General features: G+C 42.3%; 1 protein-coding gene and 1 non-coding gene across 3 annotated transcripts in view; both read right to left on the minus strand.

The window, feature by feature from the left end:
* The window catches only part of TMCC3 (transmembrane and coiled-coil domain family 3), a 266,192-nt gene that overhangs the window by 202,909 nt on the left and 45,060 nt on the right, over positions 1 to 18,223 (minus strand). The window lies entirely within an intron of this gene.
* On the minus strand, positions 9,843 to 9,915 carry TRNAV-CAC (transfer RNA valine (anticodon CAC)). Its single transcript has one exon. It is a non-coding gene; the product is annotated as a tRNA-Val (tRNA).

An 18,223-nucleotide genomic window follows, 5' to 3' on the forward strand; every position in this document is an offset into this window, starting at 1 on the left:
AGAACACTTCGGAGTGAGTTCAAGTCCATGTATGTGCTTAAGGAAATAAAATTGCAACAATTCTGAAAAATATTCTGTAACTCACACTTTTCCTTTATGCTCCCTGCCCTCTTCTATCTCAAGTTCTTCTCTATACACACACGTGCATGTGCACGCGTGCACGCACACACACACACACGCACACACGCTGCGGCAGGAAAACAGTTCACTGACAAAAAAGAAAGACGGAAAGGAAGGTTTGGAATTAAGAAATGCTTTGCTGCTATTGCTAAAGGTTTAGGCTCGTCAATAATTTTTTAAGCAGATGCTGATTTGAAGAAGGCAAATCTATAACCTCACGATACCACTTAATTGGCTCTGTCGATTAATTTTTGGAGTATGTTTTGAAGAGTTAGTTGGTGCAGATCCATTTGAAAACATCTGCATTATTCCTAACAGCACACCACAAAGATGTTCTACATAGTGAGAGTAACCCTTAAGCATCTTGAAGGCCTATCAACACTGAGCCCCAGGGTAGAAAGCCCTTCGGTAACCCTGGCCCGTCCAGCTGCCTCCGCTCGCTGCTACCTTCCTGCATGAGTGGTGGCGAGCTGGGGAACTGGAAACGGAGAGTTCTACTTTTTCAGTGCTGATGAAAGGGGAACAAATTATGTATTTGGTCTGAGTGCACAGTACGTTGTTTTAAGTTGTTTTGTTGGAGTTTTTCCCCCAGTAGCAGCAAGTATGGCGGGGGGGAAAAAAAGACATCTGGTAACTTCTTTAAGAAAATTCAAACACATTTGTGGGTATAACTCTACTCAATCTGTTTCATAAATAAACCCCAGGCAATGCCATCAATTAAATATATTTTTAGAGATGGTTTTAACAAGAGCAATGCCCTGGAAACTAAAATTCCAATATCCTAATAATCTTAAGAACCACCATGTATGGAAGACTCATTAGGTCCTGGCAGGCACTATGCAAAGCACTTTATAGGCAAGCAACATTTTAATTCTCACAACTCAATAGGGTGTTATTACTATCCACATTTTGCAGATGAAGAAACTGAGACTCACTGAGAATTAACTTGCCCAAAGTCACACAGCTAGTGAGTGGAAGAACTGGGATTCTTCAGTTTTTGAAGAACTCCCGGGCCTCCTGAAGCACTATGCTCACCTGGCTTATCAGAGAGAGAAAGGTAAGAATTTGGGGGTCAAGGAAGGAGCCACTCTCTCCATGCACTAGATTTGACTTTCTATGACTTTCAGCACCTTTGGCAGAGCAGGCCAGGTGCGGCAGACAAAACAACAGGCCTGGCGCTCCGAAGCCAGGCTTCAGGTTCTACCATGAGCAAACCTGCTAGCATCACTTAACCTGTTCAAGTCTTGCTCTCCACAGACATGAGACGAGGCGGCTGGACTAGAATATCCTTCAGTTCTAAAACTGCACATCTTTGAGCACGGGTGTAGAGAAATCATTTTCGGTAAAGTAGAAATAAGTCAAATCTAAGCTGCAGAGTGTACAATTGAGTCCACTTTACAGAGAAAAGTCCTGACGGATGGCATTAACCAGCAGTCAGCTTCCAATGCGATTGCACTCATGACCTCCAGTGGCCATTACTAAAGCCAGAGGTCCATTTCTGGTCATCCTGACTGACTGAGCGATCAGCGGCATTTGACAGAGTCAACACACTCTCCTCTTTGAAACATTTTCTTCACTTGACTTCCAAGATACTCCTCTCTTCTAGATTTTCCTCTACCTCATTGTGAGGCTCCTTCCAAGTCTGCTTTGCTGCTTCATCCTCGCCTCCCCAACTCATGCAGTGCCTCAGGGTTTAGTCCCAGACCTCTCTGTCTACACTAATTCTCTGGGTGCTCTCATCCGGTTTCATGGATTTAAATGCAATCTGCATGCTGCTGACTCCCAAAAGTGTATCTCTATCCTGGAACTCCAGACTTTTACATTCAGCTGCCTACTTAACATCTCTGCTAGGATGTCTAATGGGCATTTCATGCCCCCCAGATAAGCTCTTATTTCCCACCTAACTCTGCCCTTAGCAAAGACCCACTGCAGTAAATGGGCACTACACCCATCTCGGTGCTCAGGCCAGGGTCTCTCTGACTCCCACTTTACGGAGGGTTAAAGGCAAAGTCCTTACAATACTTACGAGTCCTTCCAGGTTCGTATCATCACTCATTTCCAATGATCTCTCCGCCTTTGTCTCCAGTTAGTCTTCCCAACTCCCGGCCACTCTAGCCAGCCCAGTTTAGGCGCTTACTATTCCCTCTACTTGGAGCACTTCCCTGGGTACCCACAGGCTCACTCCCTCACCTTTCTTACATATTTGCTCAAATATCACTTACCCTGAGCATTCTAAATTGCAATCTGCTCCTCAAAGCACTCTCTTCCCCTCTACCCTGCTTTATTTCTCTCCATAAAACTTCACCATCTGGGCTTCCCTGGTGGCGCAGTGGTTAAGAATCCGCCTGCCAATGCAGGAGACACAGGTTTGAGCCCTGGTCCGGGAAGATCCCACATGCTGCGGAGCAACTAAGTCTGCCCGCCACAACTACTGAAGTCCGCACACCTTAGAGCCCGCGCTCTGCAGCGGGAGAAGCCACCGCAATGAGAAGCCTGCGCACCGTAACGAAGAGCAGCCCCCGCTCGCCGCTACTAGAGAAAGCCCGCGCACAGCAACGAAGACCCAATGCAGCCAAAAATAAATAAATAAAAATTTAAAAAAAACAAAAACAAAAAACGTCACCATCTGATGTATTTTATATTTTACTCATGTATTTCTTTACTGCCTATATTCCCCAACCAGAATGTAAGCTCCAGGGAGGGAGGAAGGTTTATTGTGTTAGTTATTGACATATCTCCAACACCTAGAACACTGCCTAGAACATAGTAAGCATTCTTTGTGGAAAAAATGATTTAATCTTTAATGCGCCATGCATAGCTTGTGAAGAGTAGCAGAACAGGCCACCCCAAAATAAGCTACTTTAACATCAGGATTATTCTGAGCTGAAGACAAATGAGAAGAAGCAGATTCAAGAAAAATCCTCTGCCTTCCCCCTATTTGCCTAAGAGCAAGACATAAACTTGTAAAGGTGTCCCCACCCCCTCCTCCCTACCAGGAAGGACAGAAGTTAATCACTGAGACACTCTAGACCCTTATCAGCCCAAGAAGGCACCGGAGAGCTCTATATAACTATCCTTGCTAAAACTAGCCCTTATCTGCCGTTAGTTTCCTTATACGTTTACCTTCCCACAAGTTGCCAACCCTAGAAGCACAAGGTCCTTTTCCTTTGTCTTGTCACTTCTCTAGAAATTTACTGTTCTCCTATTAAAATGCTATATAATCCCTTCAGTTACTCATCTCTGAGTGCTCCCATGTATGCATGATGCACATGTTAATAAACTTTTGTTTGCTTTTCTCTTATTAATCTGCCTTTTGTCGGTCTAATTTACAGGGCCCAGCTGGAAAACATAGGAGGGTGGAGGAAACAAGTTTTTTTCCTCCCCCTACATTTGGGTACACCGGAGCACACACAGTAGCCATTTCTCTGTGAGAGGGAAGAAAATGATGAAATACTGTCTCAGACACTAGTTTCTTTTCCTCTCGTCTAAAAACCTGGGTCATTTTAGCATTTAAGGGGAAGCATATATTGTGGTGTCTCATTTAAACTTCACAGTCCTGAAAAACAAAGAGGAAATATGAAATCTTTAAACTAACTTTTAAAAAGTATCTGAATTAGGATTAGTACATTGTTTCAATTATACGTAAATTAATTTTTAACATATATATTTTTTTAAGTTGGGGAACTAATCATGCCAGGATTCCTATGGTACTCTTGAAACTGTCTTTACGTATCAACAGCCTATGTTATTGTTTTTATCTTTGGCAGGTTGTACTGTCTGATTTTTTTTTCTTTCTTTTTTTTTTTTTTGGTTTTTCAAATTTGAAATCTGTCTTTCACCCACCATGATTCTGTAATGGCAAATGATGTCACCAAGTAAAAAAGTCAAAGCTCAGACACTAGCATGAAAGAGCCTAAGGGTCTAAGTCACAGGTCCACTGCTCTACTATCTAGAAGGATTTTGCCAACTTATTTAACTTCCCAGATCCTTGGTTTGCTCATCTGTGAAAGGATAAGTTAGCCACCTAGTAAGATTTCTGTAAGGATCAATGAGATAATCCACATAAAACACTTAGCGCAGTGCTTGGCAAAGAGGAAGCACTCAATATATATTAACTATTATTATTATTATTATTAGACTTTATCTGAAGGCTTTGGGTCTCAAAATTTGGAGGGCTTATATATCCCAAACTCAAGTCCTACCTGCTGCAGTAAAATATTCCCTTCTTCAGTTTGTGCCTAATGACAATGTATCCATTTTCTAATAAAGACTAACAAATCAGGCCACCTTAAACGTTCTAACAAGATATGTGAATGTCGGTTTTAAAGGCAGAAGTCTTGAGGGGTCAAGAACTGGCTGATAGGTAAATGAACCAGCTGTTCAGATCTAAAATAACACAGAGGGAGATAGCCAACTGGAAGAAAAGAGGAAGGATAAGAAAAAGACACTATCTAGAAAAAAGGGTGAATCTGAAAGGATGACTTCAGCATTCAGGACAGTGTCAGCTTTATTCCCTTCTTAAATAGGGTTATTGGACAGATAAATCAGGAGAAAGCTAATTATTCTACGCTTACCAATGCAGTACTTTATAACAACAAGAAGTAACATTTACATAGATTGCACTTACCCCATGCCAGACGTTGTTCCAAGGGCTTTATGTGGATTGCCCACTTCATCCTCACAACACCTTCTGAGTGGGCACCATCATTATTCCCCTTTACAGCTGGGGAAACTGAGGCACAAAGAGTAACGTGCCCAAGGTCCAACAGCTGGCAAGTGTCAGAGCCAGGGTTTGAACCCAGGCAGTGCAGTTCCAGAGCCTGTGCTCATAACCACTATGGTACACTCTCCCTGATGCACGTTTCCTGATTTCAGAGAGACGGGTGTGTGTTGTTATTCTTTTGGGAATTGCTCCTCTCCCTCAACTCTATGTGACTCTGGACAGGTTGAATCTGCCCCCTACCTTACCCTCAGCCACAAAAGTGGGCACATGTGACCCAAAATAACCAGGCAGAGTCCACCTCTGAGATTTATTCTATTGAAGCTAGGAAGAAACTGTCCTTATCCTCTCTTGGACTGACAGCTGCAAGGTTATGACTTCAAAGTGGTGAGGGCCCTTGTACCTCACTATACGGAGGCATAAAAAAGTGCTTAGAGCAGAGGGGCCAACGTTGGACGGGGGCCAAAATGAGAGATGACTAGATAGAAGGAGGTATGGAATAGGATGTATGAGTCCCTGGATCTACCTGTACCTGAAGCATGTGCTAATTCCTGCTTTTCTAAGTCCTGTATACATGAGTCAATTAATTTCTACCTTATTATTTAAGCTATTAGTCCCTATAACTTGCAGCAGAAAAAGCCCAAGGAATAAATTTAACTAGGCATTTAACATCATCAGGATGAACTGAAGAAATATAAGCTACATCCTAAACAATAAGGTAGATTTACAGCTAAAGGAACATATATGTTCATAGATTACACATGCATCTTCTGAGCACCCATTCTGTGTCAGGTACTGTGCTAGTCACAGGGGAATAATGACAAATAAGACACTGCCTTTGTTCTAAAGGAACTCACAGTCTAAGGAAGCAGGGCACATAAGGAAACAAATACTTACAATACAGTGAGCAAGCTGGTTAATATAGTCCCTACCTCAGGGCCTTTGCACTTGCTGTTTCCTCTGCTGGAAACACTATATTCCCAGACCCATAACTTTCCAAGGCTGGTACATGAGTTTCCTAGGGCTGTTGTAACAAAGTATCACAAACTGGGTGATTTAAACAACAGAAATGTATTGTCTCATAGTTCTGAAGGCTAGAAGTTCAAGATCAAGATGTCAGCAAGGTTGGTTCTTTCTGAAGTCTGAGAGAGGAGAATCTGCTCATCTTCCCTCCTAGCTTCTGGTAATTTGCTGGCAATCTCAGGTATGCCTTGGCTTGTAGATCTCTGCCTTCACCTTCAAACGGCCTTCTCCCTGTGTGTTGTCTGTGTTCAAATTTCCGCTTTTTATGAGGATACCAGTCACATTGGAGTAGAGGTCCACTCTACTCCATTATGATCTCACCTCAACTAGTTAGAGCTGCAATGACCTTATTCCCAAATAAAGTCACATTCAGAGGTACTGGGGGGTAGAACTTCAACATATGATTTTTTTAGGGTGTACAATTCAACCCATAAGAACTGGCTTTTTCTCATTATTGAAGTCTCAGTCCAAGTATCACCTTCACAGAGAGGCCTTCCCTGACCACCCATTTGAAAGTGGTTCTCCCCCAGCCGACCGTCACTCTATCTCAATGCCTTACTTTATTTTCCTTGTACACTTACCACTACCAGAAATGACCCTACTTGTTTATTTGGTTTCCATCTGCCTCTCCACACTAGAACGTAGACCCCATGAAATCAGGGACTTGGTCTTGTCCACTTGTCTCCCAAGCCTAGAGCAGTGCCTGGCACGTGGTAGTATTCAATCAGCATCAGTTGAATAAATGAATATCACTTGCCCATTCATAAATATAATGCCACAGAGTGCCCCAGCTATGAAGGAAAATAAAGCAAAGTAAGAGGATAGAGGAAGATGTGCCATTTTGAATAGGCTGGTGAGGGAAGGCTTCTGAGTGCTGACACTGAAGCAGAAAAGAGCAGTTTCAATGACAGTGAGGGAGACAGTGTGACAGGAGTGAGGTCCAGGCGTGAACAGGATGTGAGGAAGCAGAGGGCAGCAAGAAGACATGCAATAAAGGAAGCTGAGAGTGGGGGGCCTGCACTTACTACCCTCTGTCTGGACCTCCAGCTAACAAAATGCTGTGGTATGTCTGGAGAAAAAAGCTTTCCCTTATTTTTACCACAGCCCTAAGCCCTCCCTCCTCTGTCCTCTGGGCATTTTGTCCTTTCTTCTACTGCAGCACTTTTATTTTTTTTTAACATCTTTTTTGGAGTATAATTGCTTTAAAGTGGTGTGTTAGTTTCTGCTTTATAACAAAATGAATCAGCTGTACGTATACATATATCCCCCTATCTGCTCCCTCTTGCTACTGCAGCACTTTTAGCATTTCTGTGGAATTGTAAGTTTTCCATTCTACCTGCCTTTTGTCCCCTCCAGTGAGCTCCTTGAGGGCAGGGACCCCACTGGGTACCCAATAGATATGGAAGAAAGGGAGCATCTGTCTGGTGCTTCTCCTTGTAGATGCCCCTTCTGCTACGAAGACCAAGTTTTCCCCATTTAACACAAGGCTTTCAGGAGTGATGTCATACAAAATGGCACAGCAGAAAGCTCTAGGGGTCTTCCCTCCACCCAAGCAACACTGAGGTGGAAGAAGTGATCAGAATCAACTATGTGGGAAGCCTGGAACCTAACTGGACACTTACAATGCCTGACGAAGAGAGAGGCTGTTGAGCTTTCATAAGTGAGCACCGTGGGTAAACCGGCTACCAGCCATTCCTCAGGCCCGTCACAGCTGTGGGGAGAGCAGTTCACATTCCTAGAATGGCAGGCTGGTGCCAGGATAGGCAGTGGGGACCTCATCCTCTAAAATTTGGGGTTATGCTTTCTGGTTGGCCTGGTGGTGCTTGAGGGACTGACACAGATGCTTGCCTTGGTTGTAGCCCTCTCAGCGGCAGCAGCTTCTACTGGTGGCATCCACTGGAAAATTTTAAGAGACACACACACACACACAAAAAAAAAATCCCTCTTTTTTTTTTTTTTTTTTTTTGGCCATACCACGTGGCATGTGGAACTTCCCTGACTGGGGATCAAACCCATGCCCCCTGCGGTGGAAGCACAGAGTGTTAACCACTGGACCACCAAGGAAGTCCCAACCCTCCTTTTTGGAGCTACACATTTAAAGATACCTTTGTCAGGCCACTGACTGACCTCCAAGATAATTCAGTGAGCAGACACAACAAGAAATGCATATTTGCAAAAAAATAGTGTGGAAAAGTCACAAATGGAGAGCATCAGCCCTCAACAACACCAAGGAAAAAATCAGCAATCCCTGAGGAGCGGGAGAATGAGATTTCCAGAGTTACCACGTTATACCACTATATATTGTTAAAAATCTATTCAATGAACTAAAAGAAACTATGAACAAATCATTAAAAGAAATAAGAAAAATGTGGTATGAACAAAATGAGAATATCAACAAAAAGATAAAAATTATAAAAAGGAAGTCAATTCTGGAGGTTAAAAGTATAATGACTGAGATGAAAAATTCACTAGAGGGATTCAACAGCAGATTTGAACAAGCAGAAAAAAGAATCAGCAAACTTGAAAACTGGAAAAATTGAAATGATCAAATCTGAGCAGCAGGAAGAGGGAAGAAAAGTGAACAGAGCCTACGGGAGCTGTGGGACACCATCAGGCAAACCAACATATGCACTGTGGAAATCCCAGAAGAAGAGAAAGGAGCAGAAAGTGTATCTAAAGAAATAACAGCCAAAACGTTTCCTACGTCTGAATATATACATGCAAGAAGCACAACAAACTCCAAGAAAGATAGAGTCAAAGAGATCCACATGGAAACACATTATAGGCAAAATGTCAAAACCCAAAGAAATAGAGAAAAATTTAAGAGCATAGAGAAGTGACTCTTCATGTACAAGGGAGTGTCAATAAATTAACAGCTGATTTGTCATCAGAAATCATGGAGGCCAGAAAACAGTGGAATAATATTTAAAGTCCTGAAAGAAAAAATAGTCAACCAAGAATTCTACGTCTGACAAAACTATCCTCCAAGAATGAAAGAGAAATTATGTCTATATAAATGAAAGATAAAAGAGTTCATTACTTGGGCTTCCCTGGTGGCACAGTGGTTGAGAGTCCACCTGCCGATGCAGGGGACACGGGTTTGTGCCCCGGTCCGGGAAGATCCCACATGCCTTCCCTGAGAAATGATAAAAGGCTAAAATGAAAAGAAACTCCAAGCCATAAGAAGAAATAAAGAACACTGGTAAAGGTAACCACACAGGTAAATATAAAAACCAGAATTATTGTACTTTTGATTTATAACTCCTCTTTTTTCCTATATTACTTATAAGGCAAGTACACAAGACAAATCTATGTTATTGGCCACACAACGTATAAAGGGGTATCTGTGACAATAACAACGTAAAGGGGGAGGAACAGAGATGTAGAGGAGCAAAGTGTATACTACTGAAACTAGGTTGGTATTAGTCAAACTAGATTATTGTAAGTTTTCTTTCTTTTTTTTTTTAGTATTTTTTAACATCTTTATTGGAGTATAATTGCTTTACAATGGCGTGTTAGTTTCTGCTTTAAAACAAAGTGAATCAGCTATACATATACATATATCCCCATATCTCTTCCCTCTTGCATCTCCCTCCCTCCCACCCTCCCTATCCCACCTCTCTAGGTGGTCACAAAGCACTGAGCTGATCTCCCTGTGCTATGTGGCTGCTTGTAAATTTTCTTTCAATTTCAAATGCTAATTTTAAAATAAAGTTTATAAGAAATATGGTGTCACTGTGGAAAAATTATTAAATCAAATAAGAAAAAAGGTTGAAATCACCTCAAACCATACCAGCTTTATCCTGATTGAGTTGAAAAAAAATCTTTTAAAATATTTATTTATTTATTTGGTTGTGCCGGGTCTTAGTTGCGGCATGCGGGATCTTCATTGCAGCATGCGGGATCTTCATTGCAGCATGTGGGATCTTTAGTTGTGGCATGTGAACTCTTAGTTGTGGCATGTGGGAATCTATTGTAGTTCCCTGACCAGGGATTGAACCTGGGCCCCCTGCGTTGTGAGCGCAGAGTCTTACCCACTGGACCACCAGGGAAGTCCCTGAAAAAATTTTTAATATTTTCTAGATATTTAGATATTTTCTAGAAGAGCCAGACTATAGAGGGGTGCATTTCAGACAGAGGGAATAATATGAGAGGAGAAGAGTGGCAGAAAATATTTTTTTTCTTTTTCCTCAAAGAAATAGGCTCTCCTTTGCTTAACAAGATTTTTCAAAGTACTCTGAATATCAAAGACACTAGAGTACAAGAATAAAGAAACAGATTTGTGCTAACCTACCCAGGTTTTAATTTGGATCTATCATTTACTGCCTGTGTAATTTTGGGCAATCGTTCAATACCTCAGTTTCTTTATCTGTAAAATGGGAATAATAATAGTACCTACTTCATGAGGCTGTTGTGAGGAATAAATGTGGATACATGTAAAGCACTTAGAACCAACCCTGGAACACAGGTAAAGTCTACTAAATATTAGCTCTTCTTATAATCATACAATCATCTAAAAAAGCCCTGAGAGGCATAACTGAGGTTCTAGCAAGGTCTACAGCTGTAGCAATAAATAAAATTTAATATTCTTTACCTTATTCCACAGTCAAATCAATCCATTTCCTATCAGATGCAGATAATTCTTATCTAAGATTTAGAACAAGTGTAAAACCTAATCAATATTTTGGTATTTCTTTTTTTTTTAAAGTCTTCCATCAGAGTTGCCAACTAAAGAATGCCATCCAGCTCTACAAGGATTAGGTCACTGCAGCAGCTGACCTTTAACACAGCCTGAAAGGAGTTCAGGGATGAGATCAGGAAAGAGGCGCTCTGTGCTCTGGGAAAACTGGCAGAACACTCCTTCAAATAGATATTTTCAGGAGAAACTTTTTATAAACCTGGATTCTTTCATCTTCCCATACTTGGAAAAGCACTAAAACCATAAACTAAGATGTCTGTTCCTCCTGACTATCGGCAAGCTCCTACCAGAATGTGTGCTTGGTTGCACGTACCCCCTTCGCCAAAATCACATACTAACCTCCCCACCTCTTCGCAGTGGTTCCTGAGAGCTATCTGAGAGGTTGTCTCCCAGGCTATAGTTCTCAGAAAGTCCCCAGATAAAACTGAAACTCACAGCTTTCACACTGTGCATTTTTATTTCAGTCGACAGAGTAATAATGCAGTTAGCTCCTAAAGCTTTCTTCTAAACCAGAATTAGTGTGTCTGTGTCTTTCCATCATTGCTGTAGCCACAGGATATATAACAGGATATAAACTCCCATGTTGCTACCGAGAAAGCTAAAATGGTTAGCCATATGAGATTTATTCATTCATTTAGTCATCTGTTCAACAAATACTGAGTACCTTTAATGTGCCAAGTACTGGGGAAACAGGAATAAACATTACAGACAAAAACCTAAGTTTACATTCTGATAGGTAATCATAGATGGAGAAGGAGGTGGGTCACTGAAGCTCGGGGGTTTTGGGCAGAGGCAGGAACGGGGTTACTATTCTTATCTTGAGTCATTCCAGGCCCCTCTGATTTGGAACTATATTATATCACATTGTATTCATGTCAGACTCCTGACCTAGAGGTAAAAACCATGCAAGTTAATTCCTTAAGTCCCTGGTCACTCCTCACCACCATCACCCAGTCACCCGGGCCAGAGACCTAGGAGCCAAAAATGACCCAAGTCTCTGGGTCATATCCAAAGACAAATCATCACATAAGAGCCACACTAGTAAAGATGAGCTTTTTGTTTCTTCGTTTAATTAGAGCTGTGTACCTAGATGAGTTTTTAAAAAAATGATCTCCATCTTCTCAGAATGATTTAACTAGATTCCTGTCTGAGGCAGAAACAAAACCACTGCCTTCCAAAACCAGACTTCCCGATATGAGTCTTGGTTTGGACAAGTCATTCAACCTCTCTGAGATTGAGTTTCCCCGTCTGTTAAATGGGGATAGTAACACACACCTACAGGGCTGTGGTGCTACTTAAATGAGTTAAGGACATGAAAAGTACTTAGAATGCCTGGCATATATGAGGCACTCAACACACACTGAAAAACAAGAACCTCCCAACATTCCTTTCAGTGGTTCATTTTATCTAAGGAGTATCCTATCTTTGAAGAGTACAACCCAACAGATGAATGCATAATTAATTATCACAGCACACAAAGCAGAAAGGTGGATTTGTGGGGTGGGAGAGGCATGTTTCAGGCTACAGTAAGGGCCTGGGTTGGCTGTAAGATTTGGCTCTTCCAAGAGCTCGGAGCCCTACCTACCAACTTAAAATGGCTCTTTGGGGCTTCCCTGGTGGCGCAGTGGTTGAGAGTCCGCCTGCCGATGCAGGGGACAGGGGTTCGTGCCCCAGTCCGGGAAGATCCCACATGCCACGGAGCGGCTGGGCCCGTGAGCCATGGCCGCTGAGCCTGCGTGCCCGGAGCCTGTGCTCCGCAACGGGAGAGGCCACAACAGTGAGAGGCCTGCGTACCACAAAAACAAACAAACAAATAAAATGGCTCTTTGTGCAGAATTTCCCAGGGAGACGCTGCCTCCATACCCCTTCCCCTTCCACTTGTTTTCCTTTAAAGGCTGATTCAACCAAGGAAGCATGGGCTTTGAGGCCAGGGCCTAACATGGGTAACAGGGCCCTGGCCCGGTGTTTCCCATGCAGAATACCCCAAACCCTGTGTCAAAGGAAGCCCATCAGGGGCGAGTGTATTGCCAGCCTTTCTCACTGCTTGTCACAGGAGAACTCCCCGCTGCAGCCTCGGCTTTTGTCTCTCCATCTGTATTACAAAAAGTACCCCTGACCCTGCCCCGGAGAGGATGCTTCAGGAGATCATTGAGGGGCCCCTGGTATTCTTTCACAGCACGTGGTTTGCTCTCCCTGATGACCCGTCTCTCCAGCGGTCAGAAGCCTGCATTCAGGAGCAGCAACATGCTTCAACCGGAGGCTGGCAGCTCTGGGTGGAATTAAGCCAGGGCTGCAGAACACTTCAAGAGTCATTTGATGGACCTCGAGGACATTACGCTAAGTGAAATAAGTCAGACAGGGAAAGACAAATACTGCATGTTCTCATTTATAGGTGGAATCTTAAAAAGCCAAACTCGTAGAAATAGAGTAAAATGGTGGCTGCCAGAGGCTGAGAGATTGGGAAACTGGGGAGATGCTGGTCAAAGGATACAAATTTCTAGCTGTAAGATGGGGAACTAAGATAAAGCATGGTGACTATAATTAACAGTACTGTATTACATACCTGAAAGTTGTTAAGAGGGTCAATCTTAAATGATATCACCACACATAAAAAAGGGTAATTATGAGAGGGGATGGAGGTGTTAACTAACCTTATTTTGGCAATCGTTTCACTATATGTATAACATATATACATAGCAAATCATCACATTGTACACCTTAAACTTACATATGTTATATGTCAATAATATCTCAATAAAGCTAGAAAAAAAAACTAAGACCTGTGGTTTCTACCCAGCTTCCTGTCCCACTGCAGCCTAGAGACTTTTTCTCTTTGACTTTTTAAAATAAAATGCAAGAAATCACTTTCCCTTTCATGGCTTCAGAAATGATAGCTTTGGGTGATTATTCCTCTTCCCCCTTTGATGACATCTCTATGAGGACAGGGACTGTGCCTCAATCATCTTTGTGTTCCTAGCATCAAACACAGAAACCAGCTGTTGAATAAATACATAAGTAAATTCTATTTTTACAGCATCTACTGACATCTAAAAATTCCAAAGTAGAAGTTATAAGATGTAAGATAGATACCTTAAGAAGAAAAAATTAATTGCAAAATCAGTTGTGTACTACATAGTACATAGAATTTTATGAAAATTAGTACTTGCTCCAAATTGGGTTTTTTTCATAAATTTATTTTATTATTTTATTTATTTATTTTTGGCTGTGTTGGGTCTTCACTTCTGTGCGAGGTCTTTCTCTAGTTGCGGCGAGCGGGGACCACTCTTCATCGCGGTGCGCGGGCCTCTCACTAGCGCGGCCTCTCTTGTTGCGGAGCACAGGCTCCAGACACGCAGGCTCAGTAGCTGTGGCTCACGGGCCTAGTCGCTCCGCAGCATGTGGGATTCTCCCAGACCAGGGCTCGAACCCATGTCCCCTGCATTGGCAGGCAGATTCTCAACAACTGCGCCACCAGGGAAGCCCGCTCCGCATTTTTAAAAAATGTACTGTAAAATATGCTTTGTTATTCATTGGTATGAACACAGAACCAATAATTAATTCTGGCCTTCACTATTATAGAATGCCTATACTTTCCAATTTATAAAGTGCCAAAAATAACAGCTACCTCACTGAATTCTTGTGAGTATTAAATGAGTTAACACATGTATAGTATTATACTTAGGACAGTGCCTGGAAGACAGTGACCACTTAAGAAATGTTAGCTACTATTATTGTTGTCATTATTATCAGGCACTGTCTTGGCTAAGACTATTACCCAAGTTAAATAGAAGTTCATTTAGTTAATCTGCCCAGAAAAGTATTAATAGAAGCAAGATGCACATATAATCTATCCCCTTGACAACAAAATTTGCCCTCAAAGCTTTAGGTATCTCCTAAAAGTCATTCATGGATTCTCATCATGTAAAATTTGCCTGTAAATTATTTGTTTCTTAGAAAGTGATTGTACCTTGAAGCAGAAATAGATATTTAGCAGACCCTAAATGTGTGCCCAAAAGAAGTGAGTTAGCAGCCTCACTGAAAGGTTCCTTTTAAAAAACAATTCAGAGAGTAATTTTTACCTTCTCTACAGGCCAGACAATGGTCCTGATTCGGCAGGTGTGGGGCACTTTCATCTGATAAGGGCCTGCGAGTGTATGAGACTTCAAATGACTACAGTTTGGGTTAAAAATAATCTCTGAGAAACAAAAACTGCGACACAACTGAGAAACAGAAAGCAGAAGTATTTACAAAATTGCTCCATTTGCACTCTCCCACAGTGGGCGTTTCCCTGTTTCTCCAAACACCGTCCTTCAGCCAGAAATTCCCAAAGGGTGTCCTGCAGGCTGCTGGTCCCCAAGGTGCTGGGTCATACAAGGGTCCCAAGGTCAAGTGTGGGAAATACGTACTACATTCTCTTCCTGAAAGCCACAGTGCCCACCAACATATCAAAAGGTCCTGAGCTCCTTCCAAGAAAGAACCCTGTTTAGTTGTGCTTCGTCCACTGGTTGAGAATGTAAAGAAATAAATGTTGCCTGCCATACCAGTTCTATGAGGATCAATCCATTAGCCACTGCAGTTACCCACTGACAATGTGCCTGAGGGGAATTCAGAATGGAGAAAAACAGGAAGCGTATCCCACTGACTGGCCCCTAGATCTTAAGACACATATCTAAGGAGAAATTTCAATGACCCCAGATTCCCGAATTGTGTCATAAATAGAAAAGCACTTAACTTGAGATGCTGTTCTTTGTGATTAGCAGTAATATTTTCATGTTGAACTACATGGGTTTTTTTCCAGCAAAAATTTCATGTATATTCTGACTCCCCACTTACCTCTTTGGAGCTGTTCCTCAGAGCTATCTGAAAGGCTGTCTCCCAGGCTACAGTCCTCAGTAAGGCCCTCAAATAAAACTTAATTCACAGATTTACATTATGCGTTTTTCTTTCAGTCAACAAGAAACCAACCACACACATGCTTTTTCCCAAAATATACGTACAAGAATTTCAGTTTTGGGAATACTGAAACAGTCTAAAATTAACCACTTCTTCCCACTTAGGAATGACTGCAGGCTCATTTGCTTGGCCTGGCAAAGTCAACACTTATTTAAAAGCAGATGGGAAAGAATGTTAACCCTACGCATTCCCATGGCCTCTCATTCAATGCATGTTTTCATGCCTTGGATCAAGTCAAAAAGAAACTATCCTCAGGATACATCTGAGGTGTGTCCCACATCCAGGAAAGCGCCCATAAATTCTAGGAGTGGCTCACAGAAAGCATGATTTCAGAAGATGCTGAGAGTAACAGGAAAGATAATGTAAGAGCAGTCCTGTCAACAAAAAGAATTTAATTCTCCTCCTATTTTTTAAGTCCAGGAGAAGAATGCAGGTGCGTTACAATCTAACCAGAACATGTCCAAAGTCTTTAGGAAGAAATTCACTGAGGTCAGCTTAAATCAGTCCCAAGCAGAGAGGAATGCTCAGGGCTTCCTTGTCAAACTATCTCCAAAGACTCCAATCTCTAGAACATTATCTTAATTCTATAACTGGAAAAAATTTCGGCTTCCCTGGTGGTGCAGTGGTTAAGAATCCGCCTGCCAATGCAGGGGACACGGGTTCGAGACCTGGTCCAGGAGGATCCCCCATGCCGCGGAGCAACTAAGCCTGTGCGCCATAACTACTAAGCCTGCGCTCTAGAGCTTGTGAGCCACAACTACTTAGCCCACATGCCACAACTATTGAAGCCCGCGCGCCTAGAGCCTGTGCTCTGCAACAAGAGAAGCCACGACAATGAGAAGCCCACGCACCACGACGAAGAGTAGCCCCCGCTCGCGGCAACTAGAGAAAGCCCGTGCACCGTAACGAAGACCCAACACAGCCAAAAATAAATAAATTTATAAAAAAATTTTTCCAGAATCCTGAATATCTGTTTGCAATGTAGTTTTATCCCAGCACCCAACACCTCACAGAAAATTAGGGATGTGGGGAAGCATCTTCCCTCCTCCTCAGGTCACTATGATATTCATCCAACCATAACTGTCCAAAAGGGCCCCCTACTGGCCTCCCTAATGACCAAACTTACTAAAAAGGCACAGCAGCAACAGAGACAAATGTGAAATTTCTGAAATAACAAAGAATAAAACCATCCTCGGTTATGTAACTCGTTGTTTCCCATATTCTAAAGCATTCAAGGTCCTTGAGCCTGAGAATCCCCTAAGTGGGGTAGGACAGGTGTGGGGAAGGGGCTACTTGGATGAGTCTATAGAAAAGACTTATGTCACAGGCTCTGCAGTTGAACAGAAAGTCACATAAAATTGCCCACCATTTTGCTCCAGCACTGTCCAATAGAACTTTCTGCAATGAAGAAAATGTTCTGTATAAGCACTGTTCAGTGTGGTAGCCAGTAGCCACATATGGCTATTCAGCCCTTGAAATGTGGCTCGTACAACTGAGGAACTGAAAGTTCAACTTTAGTTAATTTTAACTTAGATAACTACGTGTGGCCTATGGCTACCTTATTAGATAGTGCAACTAGCTGATAGACTCAAAGTTCCTTCAACATGAATTCCACAAAAATACAGACAGTCAGGGACCAAGGAAGGTTCTTTTGAGGGTCTGGGAAATAGACTCTTTTACTTATCAAAGGAAGCAGGGAAGGATTGAGTGCACAATCTCATGAATTTTCTCCTACTAAAGGGAGAAACTGAGACATAGATCAAATAATTGATATAAACAGTAATTGCTATTTTTGGAATCTCTACACGTGCAAAGGGTTTTATATGTGATTTTTACAACAATCCTCCAAATACACAGTATTGTCTTTCTCCTACTGATGTGGAAACTGAGGTTCAAGGAGGTTAAGTGGCTTAGGAAATGCCACACAGTAAGTGGAGCTAAGATTTGAACTTCAAGACCCTCCCAAAAAAATACAGTTGAGGTCTTTAGCAAAAATAAATTTTCCTTTCTAGATTTAATCAACAAGTATTTTTTGAGTATCTAGTACACACACAACACCATTCTAAGTGCTGGGGTGAAGTGGTGATACACACACACAAAGGTAAACAAGGAAAACCATCAATACACTGAACCTCAGAGTCCTGTGGGCTTGTTACTCTTCTCTACAAGGTATATTAATTATTCAATTACTCACAGCTAGCTCCTCTTGTATATTACAGCAACCAATCAGCCCAGAATATAAAATAAGCTAATACTTTTAGTACTTCAAAAACATGCAGAATCAGGGCTTCCCTGGTGGCGCAGTGATTAAGAATGTGCCTGCCAATGCAGGGGACACGGGTTCAAGCCCTGGTCTGGGAAGATCCCGTGTGCCGCGGAGCAACTAAGCCCGTGCGCCACAACCACTGAACCTGCGCTCCAGAGCCCGCAAGCCACAACTCCTGAAGCCCACGCGCCTAGAGCCTGTGCTCGGCAACAAGAGAAGCCACTGCAATGAGAAGCCCACGCACCTCAACGAGGAGTGGCCCCTGCTCGCCGCAACTAGAGAAAGCCCGCGTGCAGCAACGAAGACCCAACACAGCCAAAAATAAATAAATAAAATAAATAAATTTTTAAAAACACACAAACATACAGAACCAAAAGCACAAGTGACAAGAGAGAAAAACAAACAAGTTAAGACTTCATCAAAATTTAAAACTTTGGGCATC

This window comes from Pseudorca crassidens, chromosome 11, assembly GCF_039906515.1.
Source record: "Pseudorca crassidens isolate mPseCra1 chromosome 11, mPseCra1.hap1, whole genome shotgun sequence".
In the NCBI taxonomy this organism is placed as follows: Eukaryota; Metazoa; Chordata; class Mammalia; order Artiodactyla; family Delphinidae; genus Pseudorca; species Pseudorca crassidens.